We start from the raw sequence: 11,717 nt of genomic DNA, 5'->3' as shown, positions 1-11,717 counted from the left end.
GTGGCGTTAGGCCACAGGGTGGCGCCATTGTGCATTATGGCGCTTTTCCACTGCATAGTACCGGCTCTACTGTACTGTACTGTACTGTGCTCTACTCTGCTCTACCCGCCTTTAGTATCGGGTAGTTCTCTGGGGTTCGTTTTCCATTGATAGTACCCGCCGTGGGACACTCCCACTTGGAGAAAGCCCATTTTCTGGTGCGCACCACAACTGCAACATGTCAGATGGCAACCTGTTCGCTCTACATCGGCATCTGCTGGTAGAAGCGTGAGTTGCAGCCACACAATCATTTCCTGTGAGCTCCCTTTTCCCCAGCCAAAAAGCCTGTATATCGATATGTGTGTGTGTGTGTATCAATCTATCTATCTCTCTATTAATGACTCTACCAACAACTCAGCTCAGTTCGTGCAAATCTCCCTCTGCTTTCTCGCCACAACACAAAACCTCAAACACCCGCATTTCCTGCTGGCCTTTTAAAAATTCTGTCTGGGTTTGGTACATGGATCTATCAGGTTTGGTACCGATCATGGCTTTTCCACTACATGATACTGGCTCCACTCTACCGTACTGTACTGTACTCTACTCTCCTGTACTGTACTGTACTGTACTGTACTCTGCTCTTCTGTACTGTACTCTACTCTCCTGTACTGTACTGTACTTTACTCTGCTCTTCTGTACTGTACTCTTCTCTACTCTACTGTACACTTCTGTGCTCTATTCTACTGCACTGTCCTCTACCGTACTGTACTCCACTGTGTTGTACTGTACTCTACTGTACTAGACTATACTGTACTGTACTCTATTCTACTATACTGTACTCTATTGTGCTGTACTCTACTGTTCTCTACAATACTCTACTGTGCTGTACTGTACTCTACGGTACTGCACTCTATTGTACTGTACTCTACGGTATTGCACTCTATTGTACTGTACTGTACTTTACTGTACTGTGCTATATTATACTGTACTCTTTTCTACTGTACTGTACTCTACTGTATTCTACAGTACTGTGCTGTACTCTACTGTGCTGTACTGTACTGTACTGACCTTTGGTATCAGGTAGTTTTCTGGGGATCGTTTTCAGCACCGCTTCAGGTACAGATGACCTCGGCAAGAAAATCTGAAGGTTAAATAGTGGAGACAGATGATCAGAAATGTAATATAGAGAACACATTAACACATAACATTGAGATATTACTTAATGTCTTTTATTATTATTATTTCAGGAACCTTTAACGTAAAGTGTAGTGCCACCTAGTGGCCAGAGCCCAACCATCACACAGCTGTTCAGACCTCAGCCACCAGATGGAGTCCTTGGTCTGCTCTAGTGTTACACAGTTATTGATATGGCTTTTCATGCCTTCATTGTAGTACAGTTAGAGAGAGACAGGAAAGAGGAGAGAGAACAGGGATGACAAGCTTCGAATCAAACCCGGGCCTCTGCGAAAAACTCAACCTGTACAGGGAGGACACTTTGTTCACTGAGCTAGAGGCCGTCACAACACGGGTGAATTATCAACCGGAAACCAGCCTGACCTTTCACATGAACAAGACACAATCAAGTTCAAACAGTAAATAGATGCTGCAGTGGCGGGTATGCTTTTGCTTGCTTCCGCTTCAAAACCGGAAACCGGCCCTGCCCGCCTCAGCATCTGACAGAATGGATTTCTGATGTTGGATAATTCTATTAAAAACTTCAATTAAAATTAAAAAGTAAACTACACTGTTGAACTCTTCTCTCAGCCTGATGATTGCCGAGTACACATGTTTCAGCTCATGAATTTGCTTGGTTCAGTGTAAATGTAAAAGCCGTGATGTAAGTCTGCATTCAGTGGCCCACGCAGGGGTCATAGGTCATGTCACACTTTTTTTTTTTTAATAGGATATAGATGGCTGTGATTTTGGGGGGTTGAGCAGCCTGTGGGAGATATGTCAGGCAGTAATGACTGAGATAAATGCTGAGCCTGTCGGACACTGTAATGCAGCATTTATTTATGTTGGGAAAAACATTTTGAACAAATAAAATATGAAAAAATGTCACAATTTAAAAACATTTTAGTGCTTACACTAACGACTTGAGTTTTCTAAAATCCTCAGGTACAGCTCAGCATGGGTTGAGTGAAAACATTGTTCACAGCTGCTCATTTATCTCTCTCCAGGGTAATCAACGTCCAGCCGATACCAGACCCTGAGCAGAACAAGTCCACCACAGCTCTGTCCTCCGTGTCCGCGATCACCTCCAAGACCAAAGTGTCCTCCGTGTCCGAGCTGTCGTCCAACTCTGAGCGCTCAGACCTGTCCGGCATTTCCTCCAGATCGGAGCGCACGGCCAAATCTGGACGCATGGCAAAGTCTGCGCGCTCGCCGAAGAGCGGGCGCGCCACCCGGTCTGCTGGGTCTGCGGGGTCGAGGTCAGGATCCGGGTCAGGGTCAGAGACCGGTGTCTCATCGAGGTCAAGCGTGTCAACTTTGTCCGGGTCCAGGAGCAGCGGCAGCAGCCGGACAGTGTCGTCGTTGTCAGGCAGCTCTGGGAGTGAGACCACAGCGTCCATCAAAAACTCTTTTATTTGAATAAACGCGGTTCATCATGTGAGGGACAAATATGAATAAATGTCACGGACAGATGCTTTTCTTTTCAGTTCGTGAATCCGTTAGAGAGCAAATTCAATCTGTGTTTTGTATAAAAAGTCAAATCTTTTCCCTGAATTGATTCATGCAGTTTGATGCCTGTTTTCCATTTTATCATCTATAATTTGTCACAGCTGGACAGCACATGTAAATATTCATTCAACATAACACATAACTAAAGCACGCGACGCAGCAATTTAAAGCGCAAATAAAACTCCACCAGGCTGATCAGCTCTAATTTCTTTCGTTTTTGTTTTCTGCCTTGTATTTTGACAACGTGAGGCTTCGCGCTGTGTTTTACAGCTATATTCATCTGCATGCCTCTGTTTTCAAGAAATGATTAACCCTCTGCAGCCGGCTTAGTCGCCGACGAATAAAATTTGCAAAATTAGAAAAGTTTTAATAACTTTGAGACCGTTTTTCGCTCCCCTTACTTTTATTCGCCAGTAAAAGCTGCCGTCTGTCCGACGCATCGTAGCTCTGTCAGAAGCCTCTCTATCCAGCCTGGTAATTCTTGTGTTTTTACGGGACCTTGTTAAATTAATGCGTAACGATAGATCTGATATTTGGTGTCTTCCGTCCGTATTTTTAACCATATTTCGATGATACATATATATTATATACATTAGCGTCGATGCTAAACGCCATATTGGTTTCCCATAGTTCCATGGGAGAGTATTTTGAACAAACGTAGGTGTGTCGACCAATCGGAAGGCGGCCTACGCCTCGTGTCTGCTTACGTATGTTACACGTCATCTGCAACAAACTGCATTGTGATTGGCCGAATCCAACCGTATCTAACTCTCTTGTTATGGTGGCGTTAGGCCACAGGGTGGCGCCATTGTGCATTGTGGCGCTTTTCCACTGCATAGTACCGGCTCTACTGTACTGTACTGTACTGTGCTCTACTCTACTCTACTCGCCTTTAGTATCGGGTAGTTCTCTGGGTTCGTTTTCCATTGATAGTACCCGCCGTGGGACACTCCCACTTCGGAGAAAGCCCATTTTCTGGTGCGCACCACAACTGCAACATGTCAGATGGCAACCTGTTCGCTCTACATCGGCATCTGCTGGTAGAAGCGTGAGTTGCAGCCACACAAACATTACCTGTGAGCTCCCTTTTCCCCAGCCAAAAAGCCTGTATATATGCATATGTGTGTGTGTGTGTGTGTTTGTATCAATCTGTGTTTTGTATAAAAATCTTTCATGCAGTTTGATGCCTGTTTTTCATTTTTATCATCTATAATTTGTCACGGCTAGACAGCACATGTAAATATTCATTCAACATAACACATAACTAAAGCACGCGACGCAGCAATTTAAAGTGCAAATAAAACTCCACCAGGCTGATCAGCTCTGGTTGACTGTAAACAAGAGTCTGCGTCGCTGTTCTTCAAACCTTCACACAAATACACAAGCAGCTGCTGTAAGAGGACGGACTTACAGCTTCATCACATTTCACTAAGTGTTTGTACTTAATAAGTAAAGAATCTTTTATTTAGCAGTGTGAAGGGATGTGGAGGAGGTGGGCTCAGATCCTGGGCCTGCTGCTCTGCACACTGGGCTGGTGCATTGTGGGCTGCACGCTTGCTATGGACCACTGGAGGTAGGCATAAAAGAGTTACACAGAAGGATGCACACTAGAGCACTTCATTACTGTAAATTTAGGAGAGAAAGTGTCTTAATTTATTCATTATTAATTCTCTCTTTAATTTCCTTTGCATGCAATTAATATCAATTAATTTGATATAACACTAAGTAGTTGGGTGACAAAGTGACAATTTGAAGCAACTTTTTTAATAGAGATGGCAATTTCAACACCTTGAAACATTTCAGTACTTTTAAACCATTGATTTGAACCGTTTTTAAACATTTTAAAACCTGTTCGCTCTACGACACTATCTGCTGGTAGAAGATTGCGTTGCAGCCATTTATCATTGTTTTTTGTAAGCTATAGTTATATGTATCTATATAAATCCATATATATATATATATATATATATATATATATATATATATATATATATATATATATGTGTGTGTGTGTGTGTGTGTGTGTGTATATATCTATTTACATATGCTATTTTATTATATAATATGTATGTATGTGTGTATGTATGTATCTATCAATCTATCTATATTTCTATCAGTCTACCAACAACTCAGCTCAGTTCGTACAAATCTCCCTCTGCTTTCTCGCCACAACACAAAACCTCAAACACCTGCATTTCCTGCGGTCTTTTAAAATTCTGTCTGGGTTTGGTACATGGATCTATCAGGTTTGGTACCGATCACGTTTAGAAGCCCGTCTCTAAGTATGTGCCGAAGCCAGAAGTGATGAAATGCTCCAAAACAGTTCGATCTTGGGTGTCGAATTTGCCATCTCCCTTCTTTTTAATATGGTCAAATAAAAAATAAAATAAAAAGGTTAAAAGAATAATCAGCACAGTTTGAGAAATCAGCTTGTCAGTTCATGTTTTCTTTTTCTTTTCTTTTATTCCAAATTGTTTGGAAAAACATGAAGTTTTCCTCTTCATGATCAGTGCTACTCAGCCTGTGAAATCTGTTATATATCTTTCTGTGGCTCTGGAAGAGCTTACTGAAGTTTGAAAAAAACGATCCTAATGGTGTGACCAGGTTGTTGCATTATGGGAAATGTAGGATCCAGTGTTTTAGTCAGAATATCTCCTCCTCTGCCGTTTCAGTTTTGACGATTCTTTTTAAATTTGTCTATTGTGAGTAACAGTCGTGTTAATACTACTGTTTAAGTTAATTATATTCTGCCAATGGCAAAGAAAGTCTAGCAGGGCAAAATCACAGAAGAGTTGTGGTTAGAGGGTTCCTACAGCTTAACGCAAGTGACATTTAAGACTTTTGAGGGCTCTTTAAATGCCACCTTAACTGAAATTCAGTGGAAAATACTGAAAGAAAAGAAAAAAACATGTATTGATATCAATTATTGAAGGATTTGGTGGGGATTGTTTTTAAAGTATCACTATATGACTTTTAATGTCATGGAATTTGTTTTTTAAGTTACCCCTTAAGAAGCCTCTCTATCCAGCCTGGTAATTCTTGTGTTTTTACGGGACCTTGTTAAATGAATGCGTAACGATAGATCTGATATTTGGTGTCTTCCGTCCGTATTTTTAACCATATTTCGATGATACATATATATTATACACATTAGCGACGATGCTAAACGCCATATTAGTTTCCCATAATTCCTTGGGAGAGTATTTTGAACAAACGTAGGTGTGTCGACCAATCGGAAGGCGGCCCTACGCCTCGTGTCTGTTTACGTATGCTACACGTCATCTGCAACAAACTGCATTGTGATTGGCCGAATCCAACCGTATCTAACTCTCTTGTTATGGTGGCGTTAGGCCACAGGGTGGCGCCATTGTACATTATGGCGCTTTTCCACTGCATAGTTCCGGCTCTACTGTACTGTACTGTACTGTGCTCTACTCTACTCTACTCTACTCGCCTTTAGTATCGGGTAGTTCTCTGGGGTTCGTTTTCCATTGATAGTACCCGCCGTGGGACACTCCCACTTCGGAGAAAGCCCATTTTCTGGTGCGCACCACAACTGCAACATGTCAGATGGCAACCTGTTCGCTCTACATCGGCATCTGCTGGTAGAAGCGTGAGTTGCAGCCACACAATCATTTCCTGTGAGCTCCCTTTTCCCCAGCCAAAAAGCCTGTATATCGATATGTGTGTGTGTGTGTATCAATCTATCTATCTCTCTATTAATGACTCTACCAACAACTCAGCTCAGTTCGTGCAAATCTCCCTCTGCTTTCTCGCCACAACACAAAACCTCAAACACCCGCATTTCCTGCGGCCTTTTAAAATTCTGTCTGGGTTTGGTACATGGATCTATCAGGTTTGGTACCGATCATGGCTTTTCCACTACATGATACTGGCTCCACTCTACCGTACTGTACTGTACTCTACTCTCCTGTACTGTACTGTACTGTACTGTACTGTACTCTGCTCTTCTGTACTGTACTCTACTCTCCTGTACTGTACTGTACTTTACTCTACTCTGCTCTTCTGTACTGTACTCTTCTCTACTCTACTGTACACTTCTGTGCTCTATTCTACTGCACTGTACTCTACCGTACTGTACTCCACTGTGTTGTACTGTACTCTACTGTACTAGACTATACTGTACTGTACTCTATTCTACTATACTGTACTCTATTGTGCTGTACTGTACTCTCACAGTACTGCACTCTATTGTACTGTACTCTACGGTGTGCACTCTATTGTACTGTACTGTACTTTACTGTACTGTGCTATATTATACTGTACTCTATTCTAATGTACTGTACTATACTGTACTCTACTCTACTGTACTGCACTCTACTGTACTGTGCTATATTATACTGTACTCTTTTCTACTGTACTGTACTCTACTGTATTCTACAGTACTGTGCTGTGCTGTACTCTACTGTGCTGTACTGTACTGTACTGACCTTTGGTATCAGGTAGTTTTCTGGGGATCGTTTTCAGCACCGCTTCAGGTACAGATGACCTCGGCGAGAAAAACGTGAAGGTTAAATAGTGGAGACAGATGTTCAGAAATGTAATATAGTGAACACATTAACACATAACATTGAGATATTACTGAATGTCTTTTATTATTATTATTTCAGGAACCTTTAACGTAAAGCGTAGTGCCACCTAGTGGCCAGAGCCCAACCATCACACAGCTGTTCAGACCTCAGCCACCAGATGGAGTCCTTGGTCTGCTCTAGTGTTACACAGTTATTGATATGGCTTTTCATGCATTTATTGTAGTACAGTTAGAGAGAGACAGGAAAGAGGGAGAGAGAACAGGGATGACACACAGCAAATGACCACAAGCTCGAATCAAACCCGGGCCTCTGCGAAAAACCTGTACAGGGAGGACACTTTGTTCACTGAGCTAGAGGCCGTCACAACACGGGTGAATTATCAACCGGAAACCAGCCTGACCTTTCACATGAACAAGACACAATCAAGTTCAAACAGTAAATAGATGCTGCAGTGGCGGGTATGCTTTTGCTTGCTTCCGCTTCAAAACCGGAAACCGGCCCTGCCTGCTCAGCATACCGCAGAATGGATTTCTGATGTTGGATAATTCTATTAAAAAACTTGAATTAAAATAAAAAAAAGTAAACTACACTGTTAGAACTCTTCTCTCAGCCTGATGATTGCCGAGTACACATGTTTCAGCTCATGAATTTGCTTGGTTCAGTGTAAATGTAAAAGCCGTGATGTAAGTCTGCATTCAGTGGCCCACGCAGGGGTCATAGGTCATGTCACACTTTTTTTTTTTTTCAATAGGATATAGATGGCTGTGATTTTGGGGGGTTGAGCAGCCTGTGGGAGATATGTCAGGCAGTAATGACTGAGATAAATGCTGAGCCTGTCGGACACTGTAATGCAGCATTTATTTATGTTGGGAAAAACATTTTGAACAAATAAAATATGAAAAAATGTAACAATTTAAAAACATTTTGGTGCTTACACTAATGACTTGAGTTTTTCTAAAATCCTCAGGTACAGCTCAGCATGGGTTGAGTGAAAACATTGTTCACAGCTGCTCATTTATCTCTCTCCAGGGTAATCAACGTCCAGCCGATACCAGACCCTGAGCAGAACAAGTCCACCACAGCTCTGTCCTCCGTGTCCGCGATCACCTCCAAGACCAAAGTGTCCTCCGTGTCCGAGCTGTCGTCCAACTCTGAGCGCTCAGACCTGTCCGGCATTTCCTCCAGATCGGAGCGCACGGCCAAATCTGGACGCACGGCAAAGTCTGCGCGCTCGCCGAAGAGCGGGCGAGCCACCCGGTCTGCTGGGTCTGCGGGGTCGAGGTCAGGATCCGGGTCAGGGTCAGAGACCGGTGTCTCATCGAGGTCTAGCGTGTCAACTTTGTCCGGGTCCAGGAGCAGCGGCAGCAGCCGGACAGTGTCGTCGTTGTCAGGCAGCTCTGGGAGTGAGACCACAGCGTTCATCAAAAACTCTTTTATTTGAATAAACGCGGTTCATCATGTGAGGGACAAATATGAATAAATGTCACGGACAGATGCTTTTCTTTTCAGTTCGTGAATCCGTTAGAGAGCAAATTCAATCTGTGTTTTGTATAAAAAGTCAAATCTTTTTCCCTGAATTGATTCAAACAGTTTGATGCCTGTTTTTCCATTTTTATCATCTATAATTTGTCACAGCTAGACAGCACATGTAAATATTCATTCAACATAACACATAACTAAAGCACGCGACACAGCAATTTAAAGCGCAAATAAAACTCCACCAGGCTGATCAGCTCTGGTTGACTGTAAACAAGAGTCTGCTTCGCTGTTCTTCAAACAATAATTTCCTTCGTTTTTGTTTTCTGCCTTGAATTTTGACAACGTGAGGCTTCGCGCTGTGTTTTACAGCTATCTGGTCGCAGCTATATTCATCTGCATGCCTCTGTTTTCAAGAAATGATTAACCCTCTGCAGCCGGCTTAGTCGCCGACGAATAAAATTTGCAAAATTAGAAAAGTTTTAATAACTGTGAGACCGTTTTCGCTCCGCTTACTTTTATTCGCCAGTAAAGCTGCCGTCAGTCCGACGCATCGTAGCTCTGTCAGAAGCGTCTCTATCCAGCCTGGTAATTCTTGTGTTTTTACGGGACCTTGTTAAATGAATGCGTAACGATAGATCTGATATTTGGTGTCTTCCGTCCGTATTTTTAACCATATTTCGATGATACATATACATTATACACATTAGCGTCGATGCTAAACGCCATATTGGTTTCCCATAGTTCCTTGGGAGAGTATTTTGAACAAACGAAGGTGTGTCGACCAATCGGAAGGCGGCCCTACGCCTCGTGTCTAGTTACGTATGCTACACGTCATCTGCAACAAACTGCATTGTGATTGGCCGAATCCAACCGTATCTAACTCTCTTGTTATGGTGGCGTTAGGCCACAGGGTGGCGCCATTGTGCATTGTGGCGCTTTTCCACTGCATAGTACCGGCTCTACTGTACTGTACTGTACTGTGCTCTACTCTACTCTACTCGCCTTTAGTATCGGGTAGTTCTCTGGGGTTCGTTTTCCATTGATAGTACCCGCCGTGGGACACTCCCACTTCGGAGAAAGCCCATTTTCTGGTGCGCACCACAACTGCAACATGTCAGATGGCAACCTGTTCGCTCTACATCGGCATCTGCTGGTAGAAGCGTGAGTTGCAGCCACACAATCATTTCCTGTGAGCTCCCTTTTCCCCAGCCAAAAGCCTGTATATATACATATGTGTGTGTGTGTGTGTGTGTGTGTGTGTGTGTGTGTCAATTTATCTATCTCTCTATTAATGACTCTACCAACAACTCAGCTCAGTTCGTACAAATCTCCCTCTGCTTTCTCGTCACAACACAAAACCTCAAACACCCGCATTTCCTGCGGTCTTTTAAAATTCTGTCTGGGTTTGGTACATGGATCTATCAGGTTTGGTACCGATCACGTGACGTTTCGAAACCCGTCTCGAGTCTCGGGTTACTGAAACGTTTCGAAACAGTTCGATCATGGCTTTTCCACTTCATGATACTGGCTCTACTCTACTGTACTGTACTGTACTGAACTCTACTCTGCTCTACTGTACTCAACTCTACTGTTCTCTACTGTACTCTATTGTACTGTGCTGTACTGTACTCTATTGTACTGTACTCTACTGTACTGTGCTGTTCTCTACTGTGCTGTACTGTACTCTATTGTACTGTACTCTACTGTACTGTGCTCTACTCTATTGTACTGTACTCTACTACACTCTACTGTACTCTATTCTACTGTACTGTACTCTACAGTACTGCACTCTACTGTACTGTGCTGTACTGTACTCTGCTGTACTCTATTGTACTGTACTCTACTGTACTGTGTATTGTACTGCACTCTACGGTTCTCTTTTGTACTGTACTCTACTGTACTGTACTGTTCTCTACTGTACTGTACTGTACTGAACTCTACTCTGCTCTACTGTACTCAACTCTACTGTTCTCTACTGTACTCTATTGTACTGTGCTGTACTGTACTCTATTGTACTGTACTCTACTGTACTGTGCTGTTCTCTACTGTGCTGTACTGTACTCTATTGTACTGTACTCTACTGTACTGTGCTCTACTCTATTGTACTGTACTCTACTACACTCTACTGTACTCTATTCTACTGTACTGTGCTCTACTCTATTGTACTGTACTCTACTACACTCTACTGTACTCTATTCTACTGTACTGTACTCTACAGTACTGCACTCTACTGTACTGTGCTGTACTGTACTCTGCTGTACTCTATTGTACTGTACTCTACTGTACTGTATTGTACTGCACTCTACGGTTCTCTTTTGTACTGTACTCTACTGTGCTGTACTGTACTCTACTGTTCTCTACGGTACTGTACTGTGCTCTACTCTATTGTACTGTACTCTACTATACTCTGCTGTACTCTATTCTACTGTACTCTATTGTACTGTACTCTACTGTACTGTATTGTACTGCACTCTACGGTTCTCTTTTGTACTGTACTCTACTGTGCTGTACTGTACTCTACTGTTCTCTACGGTACTATACTGTGCTCTACTCTATTGTACTGTACTCTACTATACTCTGCTGTACTCTATTCTACTGTACTGTATTGTACTGCACTCTACGGTACTCTACTCTATCCTACTGTACTCTACTGTACTGTACGCGAAGGTTAAATAGTGGAGACAGATGTTCAGAAATGTAATATAGTGAGCGCATTAACACATAACATTGAGATATTACTTAATATCTTTTATTATTATTATTTCAGGAACCTTTATGTGCAAAGCGTAGTGCCACCTAGTGGCCAGAGCCCAACCATCACACAGCTGTTCAGACCTCAGCCACCAGATGGACTCCTTGGTCTGCTCTGGTGTTACACTTTATTTATTAGGCCTTGTCAAAATCCTGTTTCTAACTTTTAAGGTCATTTACATGACTTTTATCAGCTAAACCACAAACCAATGTATGCTAATGGGAGTACAATTACACAGGAAACACGAGCAAAGCTATATGTTATTTATTGTT

The 11,717-nt window shown here is 42.6% G+C and overlaps 1 long non-coding RNA gene across 1 annotated transcript; it reads right to left on the bottom strand.

Annotated features, from left to right (window-relative positions):
* Positions 1-7,878: 7,878 nt before the first annotated feature.
* On the bottom strand, positions 7,879-9,465 carry LOC148185519 (uncharacterized). The gene is made up of 2 exons (XR_015775916.1): positions 9,207-9,465; positions 7,879-8,611 (listed from the first exon to the last, which is right to left on the bottom strand). It is a non-coding gene; the product is annotated as an uncharacterized LOC148185519 (long non-coding RNA).
* Positions 9,466-11,717: the final 2,252 nt, after the last annotated feature.

The sequence above is a fragment of the Plectropomus leopardus genome, chromosome 24 (assembly GCF_026936395.1).
Source record: "Plectropomus leopardus strain MGB_pleo_1.0 chromosome 24, ASM2693639v1, whole genome shotgun sequence".
Lineage (NCBI taxonomy): Eukaryota > Metazoa > Chordata > Actinopteri > Perciformes > Serranidae > Plectropomus > Plectropomus leopardus.
The sequence above is the reverse complement of the archived record's forward strand: the minus strand, read 5'-3'. Positions and strand labels throughout refer to the sequence as shown.